The following is a 23,884-nucleotide window of genomic DNA, read 5'->3' as shown; positions in this document are numbered from 1 at the left end:
CTTTACATTTCTGCTCTCACACCAAAGAGATCACATGTGAATGGTTCATATATTTATGTTCTGTTAAATGCTGAAAAGGTACATATTGGGAAGAGGGAAGAGATATCCTTGGTCTATTCAGAATAAAAAACTTTTGCAATCCCTGGACAAACTACACGAGGCCACTCACTTCTGAGATACGCAGTAGTCCTACCAATATCACTTTCTATGATTATCAGTCCATGTATTAGCTGTGTTCATCTGAAGAACGGCTGCTAGTGACTGACAATAATATCAATAGAATGGAGGACAATACCGTATTTTTTCCTGTATTCTGTGATTCTTTATTGTCTAGATCATATCTTTTCCTTTCCATGGAAGAGTAAAAGTGTCCTCCATGAAGACAATATGAAGGAAAAGGTCTGTACTCTCTTATCTCACATTTCTATTCATGCTTTATTTTGATGCCTAAGCAATATTCTTCACTCTATACCATGCTTTGCAGAAATACTGAGTTGTTTGCTTTTCCAGGTAAGTAAATCATTACATTTTAAAAATTAAAAATATACGGAATTCTTCTAAAAATGTAGGTATCAGATTTACGTCATTTTCTATATATGGTGGCCAATAAAGTACATTAAAATTTCCTGGAGGCCAGCAGTAAATGGTTTCTGGTGATAAAGAAAGTTATTACATTGGTCTTACACCAGTGAAGGAGTAATTCTAAGTTCAAAAATTATATAAAAATTTTAAACAGTGTAAAACTGTATTTGCACAATGCACTCATGGTAAACTACCCTTAAATCAAAGATGCTCGGGAATGTAATGCCGTTAGCTATTGCCAGAGTAACAAAGTGCACCACACCTCCTCTTGATTAGCTGATATGTAAATAAATATAAAATTTTGCATTTTAATTGATTTTTCTATTGTAAAGTGTTACAAGACAATTCTACATGGTATTTCTGCACCCTCTTGAATCAGCTGTTGTCCTGGACTATTTCCAAAGATTGCAGGAGAAATCCCAAACAGCCTTGGGAGATGGATAGCGTCTCCCTCCTGAGATGAGGCCAGACTTGTTTCCTGACTCAGTAAAGATGATCTCTCCCTCCAGCACAAATGTTGGACAAGTCTACTAGCACCCTTTTAATAACAGGGATTTCTTAAGTTCAAAATTCCTCAGCTGTGACCTAAACCACTGCGTATTCCAGTATCCACCTGGGTCCCTCCACACTGCTCTCATGGGACTTTCATGGGCAAGAAGAACCCATGTAGATATGAAGCTCGTGCTGTCTGCAGTGTTGTGAGTAATAAAGTCCTTTATCTCTGACCCAAGAGTCTCCACTCTGCCTAAAACTGTGCCAGACTAACTTGTTAGATCACAAGTAGGGTAAAATCTCAGAACCTTCACAGTTCTTGATATAAACAAACACAGAAGAGGCACAGGAATTGTAAACGTTAAATGAAGAGGCCAAATCACCATGTATAACTGAACTCCATAATTTATCATGTAGATTTACAATTTTCCTTAGCAAAAGTATATGTTATAGTCTATACTTCATGTTAGACACAATTAAAACAAAAAATACTGATTATTTTAATATTTTCTATTCTGACACCTACCTTCTTCATTTCAATAGGTGACTACTGAAGTCCCAATCTTGGGGTGTCTAGGTGGCTCAGTTGGTTAAGTGTCCAAATCTTGATCTCAGCTCAGGTCATGATCTTAGTTTGTGAGGTGGAGCCCTGCATAGAGCTCTGCATTGACAACACACAGCCTGCATGGTATATTCTCTCTCTCTCTCTGTCTCTCTCTCTCTCTCTCAAAATAAGTAAATAAACTTAAAAAAAAGTAAAACAGTAACACTATGAGGCTTTTGTTTTCCTGACATTGCTCTATTTTACCCTTACTGCAAAAAAAAAAATCAATATGAGCCATTTGATGAAAATAATGGTATTAGATTTCACTTGGACAACCATGCTGAAATATTACAGTTGGACAGTATCCGATTCTGTGTAACTGCATTATTTAAACGCAGTTAACAAAAAGTACTGCTTTAACTATCACAGCCAGTGAACCAAATCCCACCAACCACTTTTCCTGGCTTTTTCAATACTGATGATGATGGAGAACAGCGAGGCTCTTGAGTAAGATACCATGCAATATAAATTGTAACATTAAAAAAAAAAAAAACCACTTAAGACAATAAACAGGAAAAGAAAGACAAAATCCCCAAACCTCCAGGAAAAAAAATCAGGAAGAGATTTCCCTTTTCTCAAAATTCTAAAAATAAAATCACTCTAACCACTAAATTAGTCTAAACACCACTGACTCCTTCGAAGCCACAATTTAAATTTTCTTCCCACAAAACCCTTAAAGTGTTCCATTTTCCTTTCATATTATGCAAGTTACAATAAGGCTTCCATTAAAGCAAACAATTTCCTCTGCATGAAATGGCCATTTCTTTAAGTCATTTTGAGACCCTGAGCTACCAAGAAACTAAGCACTAGACCAACTGATCATCCCTGATTCAGAACACCTGCTGCTGAGTGAGGCAGTGACTCAACACTTCTGAGACTCTTTTGTTTCGCTTTTAGTGGTTGCCACTGGTTCATAATAAGTAAACTTGAAAATTTTAAGCAGCTAATTTCTCTGCTCAAGTACAGAGGGAACCTACATTAATTGGTGGAATGACAGCAACCAACACCTACTCTGACAGCAGTGACCTGGCATTTGACTGCATAAAGGTTGCCACTTGAGTAAATTTTCAGCTTCTTCCTGGACAAAGGAGGGACTCAATGAAAATAACCTACACCATAAAAGAATTTGGTCAGGATATTGGCACAAAAATATCATTTTAAAGAAAAGGACTTCAACTGGCAAGGATGTGTCACTGATAGGACTCACAGGCAAAATTTTGAAATTTTTAAATATATTATGGCCTTTACATTCTTTTTTTTTATTCTCAAGTTAGTTAATGTACAGTAGTCTTGGCTTTAGGAGTATAACCCAGGGATTCATCTCTTACATATGACACCCAGTGCTCATCCCCCAAAAATGCCCTCCTTAATGCCCATCATCCATTTAACCCACCTCTCCATCCACCTACCCCTCCATCAACCCTCAGTTTGTTCTCCATATTTAAGAGTCTTGTATGGTTCTTCTTTCCCTTCCCCTATGTTCATCTGTTGAGTTTCTCAAATTCCACATATGAGTGAAATTATAGATCTGTCCTTCTCTTACTTATTTCACTTAGCATAATACCCTCCAGTTCCATCCATGTTGTTGGAAATGGCAAGATTTCATCTTTTTCATTAATGAGTAGTATTCCTTTGTATATATATAACCACATCTTCTTAATCCATTCATCACTTACTGGACTTTTGGACTCTTTCCATAATCTGGCTATTGTTAATAAACATTGGGATGCATGTGCCCCTTTGAAGCATCAATTTTGTATCCTTTGGATAAATTCCTGGTAGTGCAATTGGTGGGTTGTAGGGAAGTTCTGTTTTTAATTTTTTGAGGAACCTCCATGCTGTTTTCCAAAGTGGCTGCACTCAGGTTCCATTCCCACCAACAGTGCAACAGGGTTCCCCTTTCTCCACAACCTCACCAACATCTGCTGTTTCCTGAGTTGTTCATTTTAGCCATTCTGACAGGTGTAAGGTGGGATCTCATTGCGGTTTTGATTTGTATTTCCCTGATGATAATCGATGTTGAGCATCTTTCCATGTGTCTGTTTATGGCCTTTACTTTTTAAATATATTAATCATTAAGAGAGCATCTTGCCTTTTTTAATCTTAAATCTCTAAAACGTATTTATAGAAGTTACAATGCGATTTTGTGATTTTGTCAGCTTATTTCAAATACTATTCCCAAGAACCAACAAAGTACAAATACTAAATAGAATTTGTTTATAGAGTACAAACACCAAACAAAATTGTTCAAAGAATCCATAGGTCTTGAATTTTACATTTTTAAACCTTACATTAGAAACGTTACCAGTGGTTAAGGCATTCATGAAACTCTTAGCGACAGTGGATACCCTAACCTGGTAGCTTTTACAATCAAGAATATATACCAAGGTAAGTCACTTTAATTTCCTCACCTAGAATAACAGGAATGTAATTTATCTTTCTAGGAATTAGAGAAAGGTAACTTCTTACCAAATGCCCCCTATCATTTAATTTACACAGATCAATTAAATGATTACACTTTTTGAGAGATAAGCATTTGCCCATCTCGTTCATGATAGTGGAGGGAAATGAAACTACCATCGAATGTTTTTTAAATGCTTTCTGAATTAAAACTATATAAAATGAACTAGTTCTTCAATTATATTAATGTTACCTGGATTTTCAGGACAGAATTCACTGGGGATGTTGACCATATAAATACACCAAAATGTCAGACTTCCAGTCTCACTAGCAAACCTGCTAACTAGCTGATCTGGTTTTAGTCACAATGTATTCAGGAAACCCCATTTTCCTAACTTAATTTAACTTGAATTGTTTTTGTGATGGTGTTCTTTGGTTTGCTTTGCTTTTATGGGACGATGTACTGCTTAGTAACTCCAGTACTGCAGTTTATATGAAAATCAGATGCTCCTCACTTCCACAAAGAACCAAACAAGGTGACAAAACTAAATTAGGCAAGATTTAAATTAGTTTGAGAAGGAAACTTTTGATGAGACTTACCAGACATGAAAATGGGCCATTGAGAAAATACTGTGGAGATTTTTTTTTTTTTTAAGTAGGGGGAGGCCACCAACAGTTGAATGGACTTGGAATCACCCAAGTGCTTTTTCAAGCCTATAATGGTGACATGGAGGCTCTTCAAAGAAATTAAGAGAACAACTCTTTCTCAAGAACTAAATGCAGAATGCAGTTCCAGACCACCAAAACTCTGTGATGCTGGTTTGTGACCCTGACTCAGAGTCAGTGGGATGCGCTAGGAAACCACAATTCTTGGCAGATGCACATCTTATGTGCAAAGGCTTACCAGATGTGAAGTTCATATGATCCATGCTGAGCAATAGAAACAAAAATGAATTTGCTGTGTAATCTGACATGCCAGTTCATTCTATGAGCCAGCAGGGAATAGGCATGGTCTAAAGCAAAGCTATGAAGTTTGAACTTGAGCAGAGAAAACTTCTTCAACTCCGCTCCACCTCCAATTAAAACCAATCTCATATGCTTGTTAAACCCGAAATCCCACCAAAATTTATTTCTTTAAATTAAGAATTCCTGAGGTGCCTCAGTGGCTCAGTTTGTTAAGCGTCCTACTCTTGATATCAGCTCAGGTCATGATCTCACAGTTGGTGAAATCGAGCCCAATGTTGGGCTTCTTACTGCCCGTGTGGAAACTGCTTGGCATTCTCTCTTTCTCCCTCTCGCTCTGCCCCTCCCCTGCTCATGTGCACTTGCTCTCTCTCAATCTTTCTCTCTCTCTCTCAAAGTAAATAAACTTTAAAAAAAAATTACAAATAAGAAAAAATAATTCCATCCCTGTTAAAATGGAAATTCTCTTGGGAGACATAAACTGTTATCAGTTATTTATACTTCAGTGTAAATGAATTTCGAATCCTGTCTTCACAGCTGGTTTTGATAAAAAGAATACATGAAGCTTCGTTGTTTAGATTGTAAGAGAGAGGAAAAAATCTTCAAGAGATACAAGTTAATAAATGAATAATTACCACTGTTATCTGTCTATTCACTCAACAATATTTATGAGCACCTACTATTCTTCAGGCAATATGCTAAGCACTGAGGATACAAAGATGAAAAAGCATAGATAAAGGCCTCAAAAAGCATAGGGTTTGGTGGAAAGACATCAAACATGCAGTTACCACAGAGAAGCAAAGATGTTAATGAAGGTGCGGGCAAGGTGCAAGAGGAGCTCAGAGAAATCAATACCTAAATCCGCCTGGCAGAGAGGAGACAGGAAAGTTTTCCAAGATGAGGTAGAGTTTGACTTGTACCCTCAGCAGAATCAGGGATTTTATCTTCTTGGGAAGATAAGAAGACAGTACCTGGTTATGCCTGGAAACATCAAAGAGCGAGATGTGCTCAGCAAAACAATATTTCTTAAGTAAAGGTGCCCGGAGTGAAGTACCTGTGGGGTATGTATGGGAGGCAGTATCTTAGTCAGCTTGGGCTGCCAAAACAAAATACCATAGCCCAGGTGGGTTAAACAACAGGCATTCATTCTCTCACAGTTTTGGATATTGGAAATCTGGGATCAGAATGCCAGTATATTTGGATTCTGGTGAGACCTCACTATAGGTGAGTGCCATCTTGCTGGCTATGTCTTCACTAGACCTCATCTGTGGGGAGCAGGGGTGGAGGGGAGAGGGAGGAGGGTGAGTTCTCCGGTGTCTCTTCTTATAAGAACACTATTCGTATCATATCAGAGCCCCACCCTTAAGACACATTCAGTTCATAGCAGGTGGTGAGGGAAATGAATGACAAGGATGGGGTGGGTACTTAGGAAACAAATCATGAAGAGCCTTTCGTATCAAGTAAAGAAGGATCCATTTCATCTGTAAAGCTCATTCTAGGATTCTAGAGGGATTTTGACGCAGGGAGTGACATATTCTGTCTCACATTTTAGAAAGCTCACTATGGCTTCAAAAGGGAGAATGACGCATGGGAAATCAGATGGGCCACAGAGAGGCAGTGAGGGCCTGATGCACAACAGAGGGAATAAGAATAGAAGTGAGAGATATTCAGGAGCAAAAACAGGCCAAGTTTGACTGATTGTATCAGTATGGAGAGGAGAAATGAGAATGACCCCAGCTCTGGCTTATGCATCTAAAAGATTGCAATGTTCTTTCCTGAAAGAAAGAACTCAAGAAGGAAAACCCAATTTGTTTGCTGGGGTTATAGGAGAGAAAATTAAAACCTTATCAGTTTTCAGGAAAATTAAGTATAAGTTTCATATGTGGTATGTACATATGGAATTGTTTACTTGGCAGCGGAGTATATGAACTCACCATGTCCCAGGAGTAGAGTAATGGGAGATAAAACTGACGCTAAGCAGAGTGAATGGATATGGATCCTACTCTGGCTTACTATCTGCTTTTGAATGCCAAAGGCTGAGATTTTCATCCATTAAAATTCTTTGTATTGAACTAAACTTAAACATGTAACAGTACAAGATTAACTAAATAAATGCTGGTTCATTTATATGATGGAGCATTACAGAGGCATGATATTCATGCATTCCAAGAATAGTTAAGGACATTAAAAAAAAGAGAGAGAGAAAGCAAAATACAAAACTATATAGTAAGCTAATTATAAAAATATTTTTCACATAGAACTGTCAAAAATTGTTACCTCCAGGCAGGGGCATTACAAATATGTAATTTTTGCATTGTTTTCTCATGTTTTCCAAATTTTTTATAAAGAACATATTGTTTTAAAACCAGAAATAAACTTGTTTTTAAACTGGTATATGTTTTTAGGCAAAGTTAGTTTTTTTTTTAAAAAGGCTCTCTCCCACCACTAGCAGAAACATAATTATTCCCTACCAATCAGGAGATGTTAGGCCATGCTAAATAGCAAAGATTTCCAAAACTTGTAGTGCCTTGTAACAACAAAAGTTTACTTTTTGCTCCTATGATATGTCCACCCTGGGCTGGCTAGGGGCTCTGTTCCACATTCCTCATTTTAAGACCCAATCTGAGGCATATGGTCACTTGCCATGGCAGAAGTAAAGAGCTCTAACATGTCTCAAACTGGCAATTATATGTGCCAGTCCAGAAACACTAGTCAATTTCCATCAAACTCACTGGCCAGAATGAACACAGGGCTAGGAGATGTAAACCTACCATGAACCTGAAATCTATTTATTAACAGAGCTAATAATGATCATATACAACTAGAAATTCATCAGCCCCCAAAAAAAACCTATGGATTTTTTTTTTTTTTGAGAGAGAGAGAGAGAGAGAGAGAGAATGAATGCATTGCCAGATATGTCACAATGTAAAATATATTCCTGTGGGTCATGTGAAAACATTTTCTAAGTCATCATTCTGTGGGTAGACAGAAACATAACGTAGATAGAAACATAGCCACGTAGACAGAAACATAACAATTTCCATACCAGCCTCTTCTAATCCTATATTCTTGGACTACCATGAATGATTGGGAAAACTTGTTCTTCCTCCATGGTATCCATCTCAAAGAACGAAGTCCAATTTTTACCTTTTCTTTGGTATAATGCTCTCTCAGTAATAAATTAAGAAACAGCATGAAGTAACTTACGTTGTTAGCACCTTCTGAGAGTATTAGTTTCATTACTTTTAATTTCTCCTAAAATAAAAAATTTCAAGTTTCAAAACATTTCCCTTAATTATACAGATCCTCACTTTATTGGTTTGTTAGGAATATACACAATCTTATATTAATTTAAATGGCATTCTTGACCAAGAGAATGGTAATAAAACTTTTTTACTTTGTATGGGTATTAACTTCTAAAACATTTTCATGAATGATTATCAGGCTTACTTATGTTTTGATGTTTAAGGGGAGAATCCACATTTCAAAATGGTAAAATACCTATTGTACGCAACTCTGGTCACAGAATTAATATTCCCAATTTTCAATATTCCACTTTTTACCTTCAACTAAGGAGATACAAATTTGAAATATGCATACTCCATATGTTTGTTTTTGGGGAAAGTACAATGTTTGTCAATTTAATTTCAAATTTCTCATTTCCAAAATGAATCCTTCTATTACTCTTTCTTCCATCCATGGGAAATGTTTATAAATGCTTATGTAAATGCATGAGCTTCAACTAGTCATTATTTTCAACCCTTCCCCCCAAATACCCTGCCATACTTTTTCCTACCTCCCCTTCACAGCACTACCAGTTCCAAAGCCATCCTTTTGTTTCTACAGAGAAAATACTGGTTAAACCGCCAAGAATAACGAAATGCCTCATGTAGTACAAGCTTCTTTTACCTCCCAAATGGCTCCACTGCCACTTAATTAGATATGCCAGAGAGGCTTCCTGAGGGAAAAAAAGAGTCAACGGGAGCTAATACAATCTACCGTCCTGACATTCAAGAGAACCAAATAAAACATGACTCAGTGCATTTAAAAGAATGGAAAATGAAAAGACCATCCTCAAAAATAAACTAGTGTGCAATTTTTTACCATATAAAAGGAAGCTCTGGTATGGAAAAATGATGAACATCCTGCATTTGTTAATTGAGGAAGCATTATATTCAGTTTAGTAACAGTAACTTGTTTAAAAATGATGAATCATAATACTCTGTTCCTTCCTGGCCTTATGCAGCTAGGTGTGGGGAAAAGAGGATTGTACTGGCAGCTGGACCCTCCACATCCCAGCAAGGCCTCTAAGACACTACAAGAATCTGAGCAAGAAAGCAAGCTCAGCAGGATGTCAGTAGCTCCTCTTTAAGACCAGGAGGTGAGGACACGAGTGAGGATCTCTTCCACTTTAAATTTTCTGCAGTCCTACTCTCTTGAATAACTAACCTAATTATTTATTCCATTAAATACAAGACTAATAATTAGCTTCTTTAAACCAAAAAAAAAAAACAAAAAAAAAAAACAAAAGGTCATCTCTTGCCATTATCCCAAACTGGATCTACTATTATGAATTTTCTATAAATTAACATCTTGTAATCAAAATTACCATACCCATAGCATTTCTTTTACATTCAGAGAGCTCCAAAGACAAGCACAGTATCATTCTGATCATTCTCTTTTTGTGATAGTTACTCTTTTTATGGTTATCAGACAAAAAGCAGCTCCTTGAAATCCTCCTCCTTTTAAACAAATGAAAAGCACTATACAAATCCAACTAAATGCTTATAGTTTGGTTTTGAACCCTAAATGTATAATTTCTTAAACTATTTTACATTGTTCTCCCCCAACACACACACAACGACAGCAAATACATACTGGTCAAATTTGGATCAAATCTGGATTATCTGTCAACTGGGTGGCAAGAAACAAGTAGTACAGATCTTCTTAAATGGTCCAGAGTTTGGGAAAATATACAGTTGGGCATTGGAATGTGTTTTATTCTTCTATTTGAATAAAACAATTCCTGGCACTCTAGAAATTGGCAATAATGTACTTCAAACTGAGTAAATAATGAAACTATCCTAGGAAAAAACCAACCCAAGAGAACTAGAAAACAGTTTAGTTTGTAAATATTTTGGTTCACATCTTGGAATTGAGAAGAGTATGCTTTGTTTAAAACAGTATTTTTAAATCCCTGCTATATAAGACTAGTGTGTTAAAGAGAATGAATTATAGGAGGTGACACCGTCATTAAATATTTATAAAAATTCTTGCAGAAAGGAGCCCTAACAGGGATCACAACACACAAACTCAAGATCGTATTATTACTATATAATTTCCCCCTACAATGCAAGATACTCATGACTTGGGAAACTCTCATAACTCACTGCTCACTCTGAACTTGGTTGGTTCCATTCTCTTATAGAGATTTTCAAATTCAATCGTCTAAAGCAGAAACAGCTGCACTGGACTTTGTTCATGCTGGAAAACTGACATTTCTCTAGCAAGTGCCAAGTGCAGTCTCAGAATTACAGTATGTCAGACTTTATCCAAAAGGAGATGCTCTTATTTTCGTACATCATCCAAATGTTGTTCAGAAGAAATTGCAAACAAGATCCCTGAAGTCATATTAAGCAGTGTCCCAAAGGAACAATTATGGCTGTCCACATATTGTTTGGTCCAAAATATTCATTTCATAGCAGAAGTAGTAAAGCAGGTACCAAAATGAGTTCTTCTCCTTTCAACAATTACAGGTGTTTTAGAATATTGTCGGATTAGCACTGAACATGATGTCTTCACAAGTCCATGCCCTATACTGCTGCGAAGGTCAGAGGAAACATATTACTCAGAGCTAAAAGAAAAAGTATTCTCAGAGCAGGAGGAGGAAAAGTTCCCAGAAAGAGATAGAGTAGGAAGTGATTTGCACGAATGAGGAAGAACAAATGGCCTGTTGGACATTATTCAACTCTTTTCCATTTGTATCCACAGGAAGTCCTGAGTATGGGCTCTTAGACTGAATTGGCAAAGCAACTTCAGGTAAATTCCCCACTAGCAAAACCGGAGAGAAACAGGAAAAAGCCATGTCCAGAAGAGATTAGAATGCCCAACTCCACAATCATTAGGGGCAAGCTATGGGAAACGGGACAAAAAATCCATATGGTAGTAAATACAAAATCACAAACACAAAGATATGAACAAATATTCAATAAAAACTATCATCATCATAGAGGAAGACACAAAAATAGAAAATATAGTAACTAACACCCATAGAAAGAGTTAATACAGTCAAAAGACAACTGGCTTAAATGTACTTAATATATTCAAAAGTATATGTGAGAATATTTGACTATGGACATTAATATATTGAGAGATACCTGAGATAACTGAAGAGGAAAGGAGTGAAACAGAAAATCAAGTGAAAGAATTCTACCAAGTTACAATGCAAAAGGACACTAATTTTATAAAATATTAAAAAAGAATTTTCAGAAGGAAAAAAATTAAAAGACATATGAAGAAATAATGGAAGAAAAGCTTTCAGAGCTAAATAAAGACCTGAATCTTCAGACTTAAAGTGTCCCACAAGTTACAAATTGCTTGAATGTGGGGGGAAAAAGACCTCTTTTAGACACATACTGGTGAAATATCATAATTCAAAGGATAAAGAAAAAAATCTTAAGTGTTTTTATGGGGTGGGGAAGAGAGGAAATAGAGAGGATACTTATTTGCTCTCTCCAAAAAAAATTACTAGGGGATAAACAAAATTAAGAGCTAGTTGTAAGATGTAATTTTTTTTTCACTTAAAAGGATTTGCCCCCTACCCCTAACATTCCTCCAAGTTAAACTTCTGTCTAAAATTATTACTGAAAAAAAATTAATAATGTGCTAGAAATACAAGCTCTCAAACTGGTAGCTGGTGGGGAGTGGGAGATGGAGGGTGGTCAAGATGATAGAAATCATGTACATAAGATAAGTTATCTGAGGGAGGGGAACAGATACTAACTAGCTATTAGTAGGAAAATATGCTTTAATTTATACAAATAGAATGATAACTATTATTATATAAGCAGGAATATAATTTCCAGAGATAACTGGTAAGGGAAGAAAAGGAAACAAATTTAATTCCAAACAAAGACAGAAAAAATAACAGTAATAATTATAATAAAGAACAAGAAAGCATGATAAAAACAGAAAACAAAGGAAAATGCAAAGAAAGAGTCCAAACATTTTAGCAATCAAAACGTTTAATGGGTTAAATTTAGTATTTAGCATTTAGAGGTTTCAAATTGTAGGTGTTTTTTTTTAAGGTCCTCCTACATGCTGCTTACAAGAAACCCACCTACAACATGTGTTAAGTTCCAAGAATACTTCAAATCAAACTCACCTGTACTTCTTTGATGGGAGTACTAAGGTGACATCAGAAGAATACTGTGCTCAAGAGATTACAAAAATGAAAGCAAATTAAATCTAAGCTTAATATAAAACAAAATGGCTCCCCAACGGAGAGTAACACCTAATGCCAACATGGTAGAAGGTTTCTAGTGATGGTGTTTAGAATTCTGCCACTTCCAGTTAATTGGTTACTGTAATTTGGGTAAGAGCACTGATGACCTGCAAATGAAAATTCCAAACAAAGCAGAGCTAAGAAAGACCTCTGGATGAATGAATAAAGACTTTGGATTTAAAAAGATCACACCTGGATAAATAATGGACCAACTGCCACAAGACAAAATTCAAAAGAAACACAAAAAAATCCTGGGCTCCAAAATCTGGAGTGTAGAAGGCTCAGTAGGAATCTGTTGGCCTCACAGCTGGAGGTCCAAATAGACTAAAAGGTCTTAGCTAATGGTAAACTGAAGTCATTATTGTAAACTGGCTGCCAACAATTAGTTTGCTCTTGGGCTACACCCTTTCTATTCAGCAACCAATGGTCAGATAGAATCAAGCTTCAAATGTGTCTAGAGAAGGCTGAGACTGGAGATGTAACTGCAAACAACTACAAAAAAGCAGCAGTGTCAGAAATCTGATGTTTCACTTTGTTAGAAATAAGCCCGTCAACCCAGTCAAAGGAGGGACACAGAGACTTGGAGCACGGCCAAGCCAGGCTTTTATCACCATTGTTGCAAGAGTGGATGTCTGAGGGACAGGCACACTCTGGGCAGTTACAGCAGACAACTTATCTCCCAGCATGCAAGTCCCTCCCCTGATTCCTCATTGACTGAGTACTACAGAGGTTACAGCCTTACCCAGACATGGCCTGTGCCCATATAAGGCAAAAAGTAGTCTGATTGGAACAAGTGTACATTCCCTGAGGTGACACAGACACTTCAGTTCTTTGGCACATGCTCATTGCAAAGCCCATGAAAATAAGCCCGCAAAAGGGAGAGGGGAACAAGAACCAGAAGTGCAGTATCCAGGGGTTTGGGACGCCAAGGGGTGGGGGGCAATTCATACATATTTCCAATAGGTTGTAAATCTGTTAACTAGATGGCTCAGCTTTTATTTGTATTTCTGAAAATGAATCATCTCCCTTACTTCTCATAAGTTGTCTTCAAATACTGGCAAGGCTGCCACGTGGAAAAGAAATTAAGATTCTCCCTGTCACTCCCAGAGTACGGAATTAGGACCAGAGCCTGGAAACTCCAGGAAGGAAGTTTTCAGTTTAATTTTAAAAAGTTTTTAATAAATGGAGATGTCCCTCAAACTGAAAATTTCCCATCACTAGACGTGTCTGGAATTGGACAATACTCAGTAGGTATGCTACAGGGATAAGCATTACTGGTATCAACAGCATTTATAGTGTAAACAATTATTTTTAAGATAATTTCCAAACCTATGATTTATGTTGACTGGGGTGTGTATCTAAACTGAATCATTTATCCAAACTGCACCATGCTTCTAGAAGCAGGTTCTATGAAGCACATCATGACAAAAACAGACCACACCGTCCACAGTGCCTACCACCAGTATTAGACCATTTAGAGCTCCATTACAGTTTTATTTTGCCTCCTAAAAATTATACTTGAAATAGTCCATCTCCGAATGGTATCATAAGCAACCTGGGGTCATGATCAACGTCAATCTATTAGGTGCCCTGGTAGCCACCGAAATTAAACTTGCTGACTCATCACTTCTCTTGTTTTGGGTTGTTGTTGGGTTTTTTTCCTCTTCATATAGCACATAGTCAATGTTTTTATAATCAGCAACATGTCCTTGTTGTGAAAATAATGAAATACACGGGAATGGTTTCATTGGGAGTTTCTATATCTCCCCTCCCCCCTGATATATCAAAATTGCTGCATTTAAAACTTCCCAACTCCCTAGTGAGAATCACGGATACAGAAACTGAAACCCATTCTTGTGGATTTTGCAGGTAATAAAATACACCTTGTTCCTTTCTCCTTTTACCTTAGAACATACCGATAGATGGCTCTGAGAGAACAGAAATCCCAGAAGATTTTTAAGAGAGAAAAATCAAAACATACAGTTCTTTAGAGTCTAGAGTAATAAAGATTAGCAAAGTCTTGCACTCAAGAGAAGCAAGGCTACATGTCCTCGTCACTAAGGTCTGGAAACAGTACAGTGTATAAGTGGATTCCTTAGGATACTGGCTAGACCAGCCTTTCTAAGAATTCGAAGTACAAAAACAATGAAATAAACAGTAAAAACTTTCTCCTACAGCTCACTTGATGATAACCGCTCATCTTTGAAGATAAACTGGAAGACAGGATGAAGTAGAAAGTGTACACACATTTATTTTTTAAGTCATTAGTACTTAAATTAAGTTTGAAAATGTAAAATTATCTTTGTTTCTCTAGTCTTACTTAGGCTGCTTTAGGCTCAAAGTTCAGAAACATGGCAGGTTACTAGAAGGGAAATTTCAGATTCAGCTTGGCAGCCATATCCAAAATGTTTAAATGCACAAACTCATTGCATTACTCAAACTTAGTATTTAATAATGTAGTACGTCTGGCCAAAAATTGTCCAATGTGAAATTACACTACCCAGCTAAAAATTAAAAATATTTAGAGGTATAGTTAAGGAAACACAGATGCACAAAATGGCTTTAACTATTCTATATCGGTAATTGGCCATTCATTTAATTGATTTAAAATGAATTAAAGATCAAAAATATTCACATTTTCAAAAAAAAGAGGTTAGAGTGGAAGAGAGCCAAAGCATAAGAGACTCTTAAAAACTGAGAACAAACTGAGGATTGATGGGGGGTGGGAGGGAGGGGAGGGTGGGTGATGGGTATTGAGGAGGGCACCTTTTGAGATGAGCACTGGGTGTTGTATGGAAACAAATTTGACAATAAACTTCATATATTGAAAAAAAAGATCAAAAATATTCACATTTTCTTCCAGGGTTCTGACATGTATAGCCTAAAAATAATTGATTCTGATCTCCCAGTGCCTCCCTAACTTTCCTCCGTCAGGCCTCAGTCGGTTGAATTCAATTAATCGTGGGGGTGTTTTTGTTTTTGTTTTCTGGGCTTTTTTTTTTTGGTTTGGTTTTTCATTTAATAGACTAGGTATTAAGTCCAAATACTTTGTGGAAACTTATGTATATCATATATGTAGAACTCACCATGGTTCTGAGAACATAGATCCAACTACAGATGCTAATAGTAAACATTCAGACTAACAGGTCTAGTGGGGGCAATTAATACACGAATGCAAATAAAACAACCTTCTTAAAGGACCCTACTGTAAGCAGCAATAAAACAGGGTGAGGGGCTTTGTGATGTGATGTCCAAAGCATCCATGGGGAAATTTGCTAAGAGAATACAAGTCTTTGAGGACAGGGATCGTGTCTCATTTATTGCTACATCAATAAGATCTAGTTTAAACTACAGAAAGAAGTAAAAAATATATTTTCCGTGTGGATGGATTAATGCATTTCCTATACAAATGCACTGAAATCCAGGCTGCAACAGTACAAAGGCACCTGGCTGACAAAGCAAATGGATACTCAAATCCAGGGCTACACCTGCCCATTGAAATGGCTGTCTTCTAATTTTCACAAAGCTGTGATAATGGGCTATCTATGGCCCTGACCAAAGAGATCTCTGTAATTGCTAAATCCAGGAGCTCGTCACAAACCACCTCTAGCTGCAAACAAGACTTGAGGATACCCTCAATCCCATGAAACCACCATAGTGACCTTCTGGGACTGTGCCATCTAGCAAAGAAGGACAGTCTTGCAGACTCTAGATCAATACTCACAGTCAAAAGGTGTTGCTCTCAAAGGCCTCTGTTACTGCTGCTAGTGCACTGCCAGCTTCAGGAGACTCCATCCCCTGCGTCCACACTTTCTTCTCCCCCATCCCAACATGGACAATGGCAAAAATCGACATGTGCCTCTTCATGACCCAGGTTGTACAGAGGATATTTTCATCGAAATTAGTAACATGTTTTCCAAAAGATAGATATCCAAGTCCCAAGTGTAATAAAGCTGAGAAGCAGGGAGAATACTATACTTAGTATAACAAATTTGAGCTAACTTGAGTACTTTTTATCTGCCAGGCACTATGCTGAGGTGTTTATTTGAATTATTCCATTTAACCCTCCTGACCACACTAGGAAGTAGGTCCTATGCTCCTGACTTGACAGAAGGGCAAATTAAGCTTTACAAAGTTAAATACCAAGCACAAGGTCACACAGGTGCTAGGTGTCAGGGACACGACTACACAACACCCATGATCTCAGCTATTATCTTACATGCCCTCAACATCTTAGAACACAGAATATTCTTTGGGCCTTCACAAGGAGTAATAAACTGATATTCTGCTGTTACAAAAACATTCTTTGTCATTTTAGCCATGATTTACCATCTGTAATTCGTAGTAAAGCCATGCTTTACCGTCTGTGTCTTGTTTTTAAAAGCATATGTGGCACAATATGTACTTTATGAATTACAAGAACATAAACTAATCACACTATAATATCATCTCTCATTTGTATGAGAATTCCAAATTACAATTTCAAGTGTTTCCATCTATAAGTCATTAGGCATTCATTTTTGCATTATAAAAGTAACACACGTATATTAAAAAATAGACAAAACACAGAAAAGCAGAAAGAAAATACCATTCTACCAACCAAACGCAACTGTTAACGTTTTGAGAAACAGACAATTCAGAGCTCAAAAATATAATTTCATTACTCATATAAACCTGATTTCCCCCACAAACCCATAATTCAGAATCAGGAAAAAAAAATGTTTTCAAGTGTTGACAAGACCAATTTCTTTGAATATAATCCCCACATGGAGGCCAAAGAAAATTTTGTTTAGCCATCATGAAAAGGCATTTACAATTTTCTTGAAATAAAAAGATCTGTTATCTCATTATTCCTCATCCACTGTTGTCCATCTTCAGTGAACACTGAAAAAGCATGTTCATAGAAATTTTAGAAATGCATTCTACATTTCCCAGTAGACTAATTTCCTAAAGGATTCTATCCCACGTTAACTTAAACTCTATATATAGATGTCCTACGCTGAAATTCTTTACATGCCCCATGATGGCCTCAAATGGTGTTTTGGTATGTAAAAACATACAAAGAGCGAAATGAAAGACTTTACAATCACACCTGCCCAGCTGTCCCTTACTGTAGGCTCTTCCAAGCTACTAGCTTTCAGGGAGTTGGTGGCAGGCTGGGATGAGAATCCAGGTTTCCCATTTCCTGGTCTAGGGCCTTCTTGAGAATAGTAAGAGCATTTATTGATTTAGTATTTGACGTGTAAGTATTACTATTACTGTTTAAATGGCAGTATAGAAATGACACATAACTTAGGCAGTAGGTACCTACTTGGCCCACTACATACTACTCACCTGCTTGCTTCCATTAAATAGATAGACTTTGAATTAGGTTCCAGGTGCCTCCAATTCCCTGCAAGAATATGAACCCTGCCTCTTCTTTTCACCCCTGCTCCCTCCTCATTCCAAAGAAACCCAAGTAGGAACTCTACCTATACCATTCTAGTGAAGACAGTGACCGTGTCATCCCTGCTTCCCCCAGTTTTTATTTCACTCTTTCTCATTTCAAACCTTAGTCCAAAGGTGCTAGCTCACAAGTGTTTTGAACAGCAGAACTGTCAAAGGAGCTATAAAACGGAGAAAAGGCAGACTGCCCAAGGCAAAGGGAAATTTCTCCAGAAAGTGGTGAAGTGCATACATTCTCAGGACCCTAGGTGTTAATCTTCTCCACAGTGCCTCTCTCTAGAATCAACTCTCCCTTCTTGCCAAGATACCCTTCAAATCATATTCAACCCTTTCTAAAGATTGATACATGGTAGCATGTCAAGTGTCAGTCAAAAATGGTTGAAGAAACTAAGCGACACATCAGGCAGTGACTGATTATTCTAAATTTAAATCAGAACTATTTTTGTATTATGCATTTTTTTCACTTATAGAAATTTACAAAATGTTATTGTTATATAATAAATTGAAGGGAGTTTCCCACGAAAGAAAAAAGAAAGAAAGAAAAGAAAGAAAGAAAGAAAGAGAAAGAAAGAATGAGAACTGCCAATTGGCTATTTATAGACTTACTAAACTGAACTTAGCAACTTCTAAGAATCCCCCTAGGATAGCCAAGCACAGGGTGAGCACTTGATCATTATTTGATGACTGGCTGAACACTTACAAAGAATGTTCCTGTCTTAATATTCTATTTAATTCTGGATACTACTGGAAAACACAGGCCTAGACATATCCCACAAAGTGGAATCAAATTCTCTTCCTAATAAAGTAGCAAAATACATATATAATAGGATTTTGCATTTTTGAAAGTATTTCAAAAGTTGTTTCAATCATTGAATCATCTATGGATTTGAAAGTTATAACAATATGACACCTACATTCTGGTGTTTATATTTGCCCCAACAGTGTAATAAAACATTTAAAAACTAAATTTCCAAAGAATATTTTTAGAACAACTTTCTAAAAGCTCAAACTTCACTAGAACTTCCTTTTACTTTGGATTTAAAAAAAAATTGTTGGTCCTTTATCTTTTCTTCTTGTCACCGATAACTCTAAAAACAGTTAACAAATAGCATAACTTTGCAATCATGGCTGAATTGACCTAGATCAAAACAACACACACAAATCAAAACAAAAACTAAACACTGAACCAAACACAAGCAACTGGCAGGATTCCCAGAAGGTCACTAAACTTGGACTTGAGAAAATTGTCAACGTTTCCTGAAATTTTCAAAGATATCTCTGAGTGTTTTCATTAGAAAAACCAAAATGCCAAAGAAACAACAAAGAGAAAAAACTAAATTGAATCATTAGAAAAGACAAACCTAGTAGGAAAAAAATCCTTTTCCCAACTGACAGCTATAAATTTATTAGCTTGGCATGTGGACACATTGTTTTCTGTGGTTTTCATTAAGAAAATCTTTTGAATAAATAACTCTGAACGCAAACTGGTTAAGTGGGATGGGTAGATCTGTAGCATTCCAAAAGCATTCTCGATCTTGGATTATGTGCCTTTGTCACATCATCTGACTTTTCAGAAGGCAAAGTAGTTGAATGAAAAATGTACTGAGTAGAACACAGGAAATCTGATTTGTTATCCAGTGCTATACATGAGCCTTTCACCAAGAATGATGCCTCCAAGCCTCCGTTTCCATTTTATATTACAAAAATTATAATACCCTTTAGCATTCTAAAAATTCTATGAGTACCTGGGAATCCCACGGATATTAATGTGTGATGTTACAGAACATGTTAAGAACATGATTACTCCTTTTGCACAGTACATTAACCCAACTGATTATTTTTTAAATCAGCTTGGGCACCAAAATTCTAAAAAAGTCTCCTCAGGTGATACCAACGTGCAGTCAAGCCTGGGAACCAGTGGGTTAAAGCAGGGATTCTCAAAGTGTGGTCTTTGGCCAGCAGCAAAAGCATCTGGGAACTTTTAGAAATGGTATTCAAAATGTTGTATTATTTTCTGAGAAACTTGAAGTACTTCACTTATTATGAAACAAATTCTCCCACTATTTAATACAGAAAAGCCATCACATGAACATAACCTATACTATTTTTTTTCTTAGGATCCAATTTTCAGAGGTAAAAACAGAAAAGAGAGCTGCCACTTAAACCATTCATTAATTCCAAGACAAAATAACAGTAAATTCTTATTAAGCATTTACTAAGAGTCAGGTTTATATATGCTAGCTCATTTACTCCATACAACCCTGCTGAGGGAGGTAGTGTTTCCCCAATTTTACTAATGAGGAAACAGATGCAAAAAATAAAGGTATATAACTTATCCAAGTTCAAACAACTAATAAGTGGCTAGGCAGCATGGCCGAACAGTGTCCTCAACCATAAGATGGAGAAGAAAGTCAGGGAACTCGGCCTCCGTGTCTGATTCTCTGAGTGAGACCGGATCACGTGCCAGGAATAAACATTCCTCCTTTGTTTCTCACAAGAATGATAATGAATCTAGCTAAAGAATTACTACTGCATGCTAAGAAATATAATCCAAAGATAATAAATACAAAGTAAAACATAGATCCATTCCAGTGATGTGTTTTACTCACAAGACTTTCAAGATTGGCCTTCATAGTAAAACCAACCACTTTGGAACAAAATAGGCCCCTGAAACCAAGTAAATGAATGCCAGGTAACTCTCATCAAAACCCTTCTCTAAGTGAGCCAGGTTATGTAAATCAAATGCAATTAAGCTAGCCTCTCAAAGAGGATCTCTGCTCCAGTCCTTATGCCTAAAAGTTGAGAATCCTAAAATCACCGCGGGGGCATTGCAGCATTGATCATTCCTAATTGGCCACTTACCACAAGCACTGCTGCCACATCCTGTCACTGCAAATTGCGACATCACAGGCTCTCTTGGTTCTTCAGATAAATTATCCAGAACACATAATTTGATTACTGGAAGTTTGAATTTTCTTCCACATGCCCTTCATTTTCCCCATCCAGAGATGTGCTTCTGATCGATCGCTCCTCCCACCCCCACAGCTACTTCTCATCTCATAATGAGTGAAACAGAACACTGTACTTCTATGAAATTGTAATGACATTTACCAACATTAAGTTCTAATTATATTCAATTTGATAACATTCAATTGTAATTTCAAAAGTATCCTAATAAAGACCTGATTTCGCAAATGAAGGAGTTACTAAGATGCTTATGTGCTGGAACCTCCATTACAGTTTAGTCTTCCAGAAGAAACATAAGATTCGTAATAGGCAGGTATTGTTAGTTAGGTGTGAGGGTGGAGTAATAAAGCAGATGCTGGCCACACCCTCAGAGCCACCCCAAGGGTTATCATCCACACCTTCAGAGCCACTTCTAAGGGCTAAAAGAACAGGAAAGGCCTAGCCACAGAGCTGACTCAAAAGTCACAAGGGGACTTCTAAGAGCTGAGAATGAGCGCAAAAGGTGCAACTTGCCCATAAGTACCTTTAAGGTCACAAAGAAAGCTCATTAGACACAGTAATAGTATAACCTCTTGCATTCAAAGATGCAAGATAAAGGCACTTTAAGTTCAAAATCTAATATTCGCTTTATCCCTGAAATCAAAGGATAATCAAGATTAATTTCCAGGTACAGAATAATCTGGCATCCTTTTTGGAACTGATACCCTATTTTTTCATGAGAACTTTTTGGTCCAGATCAGTTCCAATCAAATACCGAGCAAAGAATTGCTTTTTGTGTATGTGGTTTGAAGCATTTTGAAGTTATTGCAGTTCAGGAGGAAAAGGATTCTTAAATTACCTCACCTCCCCTTTTTGCCAGTTTAGGCCTGTCCTTGCTGTGTCCTCATTTTGCTTTCCCTGATATTGTCTTGAACAAACCTTGATGTAACTGGATAAGGTTTCATTCTATTCTCACTCACAAGTACTTAAACACCAGGGGCGCCTGGGTGGCTCAGTCAGTTGAGAGTCCAACTTCGGCTCAGGTCATGATCTCACAGGTCATTGAGTTCAAGCCCCGTGTTGGGCTCTGTGCTGACAGCTCAGAGTCTGGAGTCTGCTTCAGATTCGGTCTTCCTTTCTCTCTGCCCCTCCCCCACTCACGCTCTATCTCAAAAATAAACATTAAAAAAAAAGTTTTTTAAATACTTAAGAAACACCAGATGGTACTTCTCAACTGGTTCTCTTCAACGCCACAGCATGCCACTTTTAGATGCTCTTTTACCATCTGAATTTTCTTTTGTAAGGAACGATACTGTGGAGGGCCAGAGTTCAAGACTATTTAAATGTGAATGTTAATAGATTATAAAATCCACCAGATGTTGAAATACTTCACCACAGATAGTGAATAAAGACTAGTTGATTTAAAGCTAATCAAGTAAAAAAAAAAATTCTAGAAAGTTCCATTAAAAACATGCAATAATATTACAAAAATAATTTGAAAATATTCCTGTGTTCACATTCTGGTAAAAAGTAAATACTGTAAATTCTAAGGGTTAGGTTGACATGTGAATACAACATCTAATACAGTATCAACATATTTTTCATTTCAAAAAGTATTTGGGGTTAGGTTTTCGCTTAGTTTGAGTGTGGTGTGTGTATTTCAAGCTAACAAATATTTACTATTTTAAACACTTTAGTATTATTTAACTTTGACAACAATGTGAAAATTAAAAGTATGCATTATTGTACTACCACAGTCCCCATTTTACAGATGAGGAAAGTGAGGTTCAGAAAAGTTATGCAACCCTCCCAGAGCACAGGGAAGCAGAAGAGCACATTTTGAACCTGAGACTTGAGCCTCAAAGCCTCCTGTTCGTAACCACTACCTGTATTTTCCCCAGTTCTCTAAACACAAGCTCGGTACCTGTCCCTTAGCAAGCCTATATACTACAGTCACAAACTCGCACAGCAAATACCAGCTTGGAAAATAAACGTTCTCTGTACAGGTGTCTTGCTACAGTTAGCACTGTGTTCACCACACCACACATGTGCTGGGGCTGGAGTCATGCCTATTCTAGCTTTTTAATCCAATGTCAGATTTTCTAATCCATTTAAGCTTATTTGCAAAGTCATTCTATTTCTGTACTAATGACTTAGAAACAGCTGGAATCTTTTCAGCCAAAATTTTGAAATCTCAGATCTCTATTAAAAGAAAAAAGGAACCACTTCAGATAATCCAGAGACCTGCAATGCTGAATTCCCCTTCACTCTGGAGAACTGGCATAAATTCCTTAAACCTCCAACTGCTTTAAAAAAAAAAAAAAAAAAAAAAGTCCTGTAATGTACACTGATGACAGGGATGATCTGGAATCTTGTCGCTGGGAGCCAAAGATTCATGTTATTACAACTAGAAAACTCCTATGTACATTTCTTCTTTGGCTTCATTTCAACTCTAAGAACATAAAAGTCCTATTCTCCCCTAAAGTATGCAAATTCCACTATGTCAAAATTGCTCAAGATGATAGCTAAGTCTCTATACCCTTTATAGGATCCTCCAAAGTTCCCAGTATGATTTTTTTTTTTCAATATGGGTAAAACCCTACCAATGCATACCTCGGATTTTCCGAAAGGTATGGTTTCCTTCTCCTTCTGTGGAGGGGAATCTTCAGGTGTTTGCCCTTAACTGAGATCCAACCCAATAGTTCTCAAAAGCAAGCAAATGCTAGCATCACCTGGAGGACTCAAATAACACAGAGAGCTAGGCCCTACTTTGAGAGTTTCAGTCTGCGCCCTAAAGTGTCCCTTCAAGTTCCCAGGTGAGGCTCCTGCTGCTGGCCAGAGATTACACTTTGGGAACCAATGCTTTAACTCACTGGTTTCCAAACTATTCCACGTGGAAATCACCTGAAAACAGTTGGGGTTTGTTTGTTTTGCTTTGTTTTTTTGTT

General features: G+C 37.1%; 1 protein-coding gene across 3 annotated transcripts in view; it reads right to left on the bottom strand.

The window, feature by feature from the left end:
* The window catches only part of COL21A1 (collagen type XXI alpha 1 chain), a 199,054-nt gene that overhangs the window by 145,720 nt on the left and 29,450 nt on the right, over window positions 1-23,884 (bottom strand). The window lies entirely within an intron of this gene.

Source organism: Acinonyx jubatus, chromosome B2 (assembly GCF_027475565.1).
Source record: "Acinonyx jubatus isolate Ajub_Pintada_27869175 chromosome B2, VMU_Ajub_asm_v1.0, whole genome shotgun sequence".
Classification (NCBI taxonomy): domain Eukaryota; kingdom Metazoa; phylum Chordata; class Mammalia; order Carnivora; family Felidae; genus Acinonyx; species Acinonyx jubatus.
This window is presented reverse-complemented; position numbering and strand designations above follow the sequence as displayed.